The sequence below is a fragment of the Marmota monax genome, unplaced genomic scaffold, assembly GCF_021218885.2.
Source record: "Marmota monax isolate L192 unplaced genomic scaffold, Marmota_monax_Labrador192_F-V1.1 WCK01_AAM20220418_F8-fsc00363, whole genome shotgun sequence".
Taxonomy (NCBI): domain Eukaryota; kingdom Metazoa; phylum Chordata; class Mammalia; order Rodentia; family Sciuridae; genus Marmota; species Marmota monax.
In genome coordinates, this window is record NW_026695131.1 from 54,881 (window position 1) to 61,740 (window position 6,860).

Below are 6,860 nucleotides of genomic sequence, written 5' to 3' on the forward strand. Positions count from 1 at the left end.
GGCTTGGGCCTGCATTAGGGTAAGGTTAGGGCTAGTGTTAGGGTTATGGTAATGGAAAGGGTTAGAACTAGAAATAGGACTGGGGTGCGATTAGAGTTATTCTTTGGGCTAGAGATAGGGGTAGGTTTAGGGTTAGGGCTAAATTAGGGCTAGGATTAGTTCTCGGGTTAGTGTTAGGGTTAGGCCTAGGGTTAGGGCAAGAGTTATCATTAGTGTTAGGGTGAGGGTTAGGGTTATATTTAGGGGAAGGGGCTTATAGCTTGGTATAGAGCTAGGGTTTGGGTTAGAATTTGATTTAGGGCTAGGGTTAGTGTTTGGGTTAGGATTAAGGCCAAGTTTAATGCCAGGATGAGAGTATGTGTTAGGGCTAGGTCTTAGATTAGGGCTAGGGCTAATGTCAGGTCTAGGTTCAAAGTAAGTGGTAGTTTTATGGTTAGGTATGGCTAGGTCTTGTATAAAGGTTATTTTTAGGGTAAGGTTCAGGTTTAGAGCTAGGTGTTTTATTAGGGTCAGGGTCCAGGTATGGTTTGCTTTAGGTTAAGGTTTAGGGTTAAGGCTTGTATTAGCTATAGGGTTCGGTTTAGGATTCGGGTAATGAATAGGGTTAGGTTTAGGATTCAGGTTAGGTTTAGAGTAATGTATATGGTTATTGTTAGTGATAGGGTTAGTGTTAGGCCTAGGGTTAGAATTTGGTTTAGGCTTATCTTTAGGGTAATGGATAGGGTTAGAGCTAAGGTTAGGGCTATGGTTAAGGTTAAATTTATGGCTAGGGTTAGGGTTAGGCCTAGGGTTAGTGTCAGGGTTTTATTTAGGGTAAGTATTAGGGTTTGAGCTAGGGTTAGGTCTAGGGAGAGCTTTTGGGTAAAGTCACAACCTGGGTTAGGGTTAGTGTTAGTGTTATGATTAAGGAAAGGGTTAGAGTTTGAGCTAGGTTTAGGACTAGGTCGAGGGTTAGGGTTAGGGTTAGGTCTAGTGTTATGGTTTGAGTTACAATTAAAGCTAGGTTTAGGGCTAGGATTAGGGCTAGGTTTGTGTGATGTTTATGGCTAGCATTAGGGCTATTGTTTATGGTTATGGCTAGTTTAAGAATAGAGTTATGGATAAGTCTAGTTAGGGTTAGATTATGGGTTAGGATAAGGGTTTAGAGCTAGGGTTTGTGTTAGGGTAATCGTCAGTTTTAAGGTTAGTGTTAGGGCCAGAATTAGGAATAGCATTGGGTCTAGGCATAGGGTTAGTCTTTGGGTTAGTTTAAGGGTTATTGTTAGGGCTAGATCAAGGTTTTTGTTTAAGGATAGGGCTAGATTTATGACTCTATTTAGGATTAGGTTTGGTCTAGTGCTTGTGTTATTGTTAGGTTTTTCTATAGGTTTACTGGTAGGGGAAGATTTAGGGTCCGGTTTAGGGTTAGTGTCAGGTATAGATCTAGGGTTAGTGTTAGGGACAGAATAAGGGCCAGGTTTTGGGTTAAGGCTAGAGCAAGAATGAGGCCGAGGGTTAGGACTAGTAAAAGTGTAAGGGTTTGAGGGTTTGGGAGAAGCTAAAGATGAGTGTTAGGAATAGGGTAGCATTAGAGTGAGTGTTTGGCTTAGGGTAATGGATAGGATTAGAGGTAGAGTTAGGATTAGGGATAAGGTTAGGGATAGGGTTAGGGTTACGGTTAGGGTCACTGTTAGAATTAGGTTTAGGGTTACACTTGGGGTTTGAGTTAGAGTTAGGGTTAGGATTATGGTTAGGGATATCCATAGTGTTTGGGTTAGTGTTATAGTTAGGTTTAGGATTAGTGTTAAGTTTAGGGTCTTGGTTAGTGTTAGGTTTAGGGTTAGGATTAGTTGAGTGTTAGGGTTAGGGTAAGCGTTAGTGTTAGGGTTAAGGTTAGGGTTAGTGTTAGGTTTATTGTTAGGATTTGTATTGGGATTAGTGTTTGGGTTAGGCTAAGAGTTACAGTTAAGATTAGGGTAACGCTTAGGGTTGGAGTTAGTATTAGAGTTAGGGGTAGGGTTAGTGTTAGGATTAGTGTTAAGGTTAGGGTTAATGTTTATGAAAAGGTTAGGTTTAGGCTTAGGGTTCAGGTTAGGGTTAGTGTTAGTTTTAGAGTTAGGGTTAGGGTTGGCTTTAGGGGTAGTGTTAGGGTTAGTGTTAGGGTTAGTTTTTGGTTAGGGTTAGGGTTTGTGTTAGGGTTAGGGTCAGAGTTTGTGTTAGGGTTAGGGTTGAGATTAGAGTTACAATTAGGGTTAGGGTTAACATTAGAGTTAGAAATAGGTTAGGGTTAGGGTTAGGTTTAGGATTTGTGTTAGGGTTAGGGATGGGATTAGGGTTAGTGTTAGTGTTAGGGTTAGGGTTAGTGTTAGTGTTAGGGTTAGGGTTAGGTTTAGGATTAGGTTTACATAGGGGTTAGGGTTAATTTAGTGTTAGGGATATGGTTTGGTTAGCGTTTGTGTTAGGGTTTTAGTTAGGTTAAGTGTTTGTATTAGGGTTAGGTTTAAGGTGTGGGTTAGTGTTAGGGTTAAGGTTAGGATTAGGTTTAAGTTTCATGTTAGAAATATGGTTAGAGTTAGTGTTAGGATTATGGTTAGGATTAGATTTAGGGTTTGTGTTAGAGTTAGGTGTAGGTTTATGGTTAGGGTTAGGGTTAGTATTACAGTTAGGGTTAGGTTTAGGTTTAGGATTACTCTTTGTGTTAGTGTTGCAGTTAGGTTTAGGGTTAGTGTTAGGATTAGGTTTAGAGTAAGTTTTAGGCTTAGGGTTACGTTTATGGTGAGGTTTCGTGTTAGTGTTAGTGTTAGAATTAGTACTAGTGATAGGGTTAGTGTTAGGTTTAGGGTTAGTTTTAGGGTTAGGGTTAGGGTTAGGTTTAGGGTTAGGTTTACTGTTAGGATAAAAGTTATGTTTAGGAAAGTGTTAGGGATAGGTTTAAGATTAGGGTTTGGTTAAGTGTTATAATTAGGGTTCATGTTAGGGTTAGGCTTCATTGTAGGGGTAGAGTTAGGGTTAGTGTTAGTGTTAGGGTTAGGGTTAGAATACATGGTAGGTTTAGGGTTAGGGTAGTGTTACTGTTCGTGTTAGGTTCAGGTTTAGATTTAGGGTGTTAGGGTTAAGGTTACGGTTAGTATTAGGGTTAGTGTTGGGGTTAGTTTAGGATTAGGTTTAGGTAGGTGTTAGAGTTAGGTTATGGTTAGGTTATGGTTTGGTTAGGGTTTGTGTTAGGGTTAGCATTAGGTTAAGTGTTTGTCTTAGGGTTAGGTTAGGGTGTGGGTTAGTGTTAGGGTTATGGTTAAGATTAGGTTTCTGTTTTGGGTTAGAGTTAGGGTTAGGGTTAGTGTTGGGGTTACGGTTAGGATTAGGTTTAGGGTTCATATTAGAGTTAGGGTTAGGGTTTGTGTTAGGGTTAGGTGTAGATATACGGTTATGGTTAGGGTTAGTACTACAGTTAGGTTTAGGTTTAGGGATGGGTTACTCTTTGGGTTAGTGTTAGAGTTAAGTTTAGGATTAGTGTTAGGGTTAGGTTTAGAGTAAGTGTTAGGGTTAGGGTTAACTTTATGGTGAGGTTTAGTGTTAGTGTTATGGTTAGTGTTTGTGATCGGGTTAGGTTTACGTTTAGGGTCAGTGTTAGGGTTACAGTTAGGTTTAGGGTTAGGTTTACTGTTAGGGTAAGGTTTAGGTTTAGGTTTAGGAAAGTATTAGGGTTAGGGTTAAGATTAGGATTAGGTTTAGTGATAGGGTTAGGGGTCGTGTTATGGTTAGGCTTCATTTTAGCCTTAGGGCTAGGGTTAGGATACATGCTAGGGTTAGGATTAGGGTAGTGTTATTCTAAATGTTAGGTTTAGGTTTAGTTTTAGGTTTAGTGTTAGTGTTAGGGTTAGGGTTAGGTTAAGTTTACTGATAGTGTTATGGTTAGGTTAGGGTTCGCATAAGAGTTAGGGTTAGGGTTAGTGTTAGGGTTAGGTTAGTGTTAGGGTTATTGTTAGTGTTAGGGTTAGGGTTTGGATTAGGGATAGTGTTAGGTTTAGGGGTAATTTTAGGGTTGGGTTAGGGGTAGTGTTATGGTTAGGTTTAGGGTTAGTGTTCGGTTTAGTGTTAGGTTTACAATAAGGATTAATTTTAGATTTAGTGTTAGGATTATTGTTAGTCTTAGGGTAAGGGCTAGTATTAGGGTTAGTGTTAGGCTTAGAGTTTGGGTTAGGCTTAAGGTTAGGGATAGGGTTAGGGGTAGGGTTAGGAATATGATTTGGGTTAGGGTTAGGTTAAGGGTTCTAGTTAGGATGAGAATTAGGGTTTGTGTTAGGGTTATGGTAATGATAGGATTAGGTTTAAAGTTAGGGTTAGGGTGAGTGTAGGGTTAGTTTTAGGGTTAAGGGTAGTATTAGGGTTAGTGTTAGGATCTGTGTTAGGGTTAATGTTAGGTTTAGCATTAGGGTTATGGTTAGGTTTAGTGATAGGGTTAGTGTTTGGGTTAGGGTTAGTGTTAGGGTTAGTGTTACATAAGGATTAGGGGTTGGGTTAGATTAGGTTTAGGTTTTCCATTTGGATTAGGGTTTGTGTTAAAGTTAGAAATTGGGTTAAAATAAGGTTAGGGTTAGTATTAGGATTAGTGTTAGGGTTAGGTTTGGGGTTACAGTTCATGTTAGAATAAGGGTTAGGTTTAGAATTACTCTTTGGGTAAGGATTACATATAGGTTTAGGGTTATTGTTAGGTTTAGGGTTAGTGTTAGTGTTAGGGTTACTGTTAGTTTTAGGTTAGGGTTAGGGTTACTGTTTGATTAAAAATAGGGTTAGTTTTAGGAATAGGATTAGTGTTAGGGTTAGTTTTAGTGTTAGGGTTAGGGTTAGGGTTCGGTTAGGGGAATGCTTGGGTTAGGGTTAGGGATAGGGTTATTGTTAGGGTTAGGGTTACAGTTATGGTTACAGTTATGTTATGTTTAGGTAAGTGTTAGGTTTAGGGTTATATTTACAGTTTGAATTAGGTTTAGTTTTAAAGTTAGGGTTAGAGTTATTTTAAGGGTTAGTTTTAATGTTAGGGTTAGTGTTAATATTAGTGATAATGTTAGGGTTATCATTTGTGATAGGGTTAGGATTATTTTTAGGATTTGTGTTAAGGTTAGGGTTAGGGATCATTTTATGGCAAGTATTAGGGTTAGAGTGATGCTTAGGGTTAGTTTTAAGGTTACAGTTAGGGTTAGTGTTAGTGTTAGGGTTAGGTTTAGTGTTAGGGTTAGGGTATTGTTAGGGTTAAGGTTAGGGTTAGGTTTACAGTTAGGGTTAGGGTTAGTATAAAGTTAGGAATGGGGTAAGGGTTAGTGTTAAGATTTGGGTTTGAATTAGCGTTATGGTTAAAGGTAGGGTTTGGGTTATGTTAGGGTTAGGGTTAGGGTTTGGTTTAGGGTTTTTGTTAGGGTTAGGATTAGGGTTATAATAGGGTTAGGGTTAGGGTTAGGGTTTAGGTTACTGTTAGTGTTAGGGTTAGGGATTGTGTTGGGGTTACAGTTAGCGTTATGATTAGGTTTATGATAAACTTTAAAATTAGGGTTAGAGTTAGGGTTAGGGTTAGGATTAGGGTGAGTGTTTGGGTTAGGGTAAAAATTAGAATTAAGATTAGTGTTAGGATTAGGGTTAGGGTTCAAGTTAAATTAAGGTTAGGGTTAGATTTATGGTTCATGTTAGGATTAAGTTTAGGATTTGTGTTAGGTTTAGGGTTAGTGTTAGGTTTAGGTTTAAGTTTAGGGTTATATTTAGTGTTAGTGTTAGGGTTAGGGTTAGTGTTAGTGTTACTTTAGGGTTAGGTTTAGAGTTGGTTTAGGGTTAAGTTAGAGTTTAGGTTAGAATTTGGTTTCGTGTTAGGGTTAGGGTAAATAATAGAATTAAGATTAGTGTTAGTGTTAAGGTTGGGGAAAGGTTTAGGGTTAAGATTAGTGTTAGGGTTAGGGTTTGAGTTAAATTAGGGTTAGGGTTAGATTTATGGCTCATGTTAGGATTAAGGTTAGGGTTTTGTTAGGTTGAGGTTTAGGGTTAGGGTTATGGTTAGGGTTAGTGTTTTGTTGGGTTATATTTTGTGTTAGTGTTAGGGTTAGGGTTAGTGTTAGTGTTATATTTAGGGATAGGGTTAGAGTTAGGTTTAAGGTTAGGTTATGGTTAGGGTTAGGATAAGGGTTAGTGTTAGGGTTAGGGTAAATGTTAGGGTTAAGATTAGTGTTCGGGTTAGGGTTAAAGTTAGTGTTAGGTTTAGGGTAAATGTTAGGGAAGAGATTAGTGTTAGTGTTAGGGTTAGGGTTAGTGTTAGGGTTAGGGTAAGGTTTAGGGTTAATATTAGTATTAGGGTTAGGTAAGGGTTTGAGTTAAATTAGGGTTAGGGTTAGGGTTAGATTTATGGTTCATGTTAGGATTAAGGTTAGGGTTTGTGTTAGGTTTAGGTTTGGGTTAGGGTGAGGTTTAGGGTTAGTGTTTGGGTTGGGTTATATTTAGTATTAGGGTTAGGGTTAGTGTTAGTGTTAGGGTTACAGTTAGGATTAGGGTTAGGATTATTATTACGGTTAGAATTAGGATTAGGGTTAGGTTTGGTATTGTGGTTAGGGTTAGTGTTAGATTTTGGATTAGGGTGAGAGAGTTAGGGTTAGGGATACGGTTAGTATTAGTATTATCTTAGTGTTAGGGTTAGAGTTAGGGTTAGGGTTAGGTTTATAATAAGGTTAACTGTTAGTTTAAGGGTTATGGTTAGGGTTAGGTTAGGGTTAGAGTTAGGGTTCATGTTAGGGTTAGGGTTGGTGTAAGTTTTAATATTAAGTTTAGGGTTAGGGTTAGTGTTAGTGTTAGTGTTTGGGTTTGGGTTATACTTATTTTTATGGTTAGTATTAGTGTTTGAATTAGGG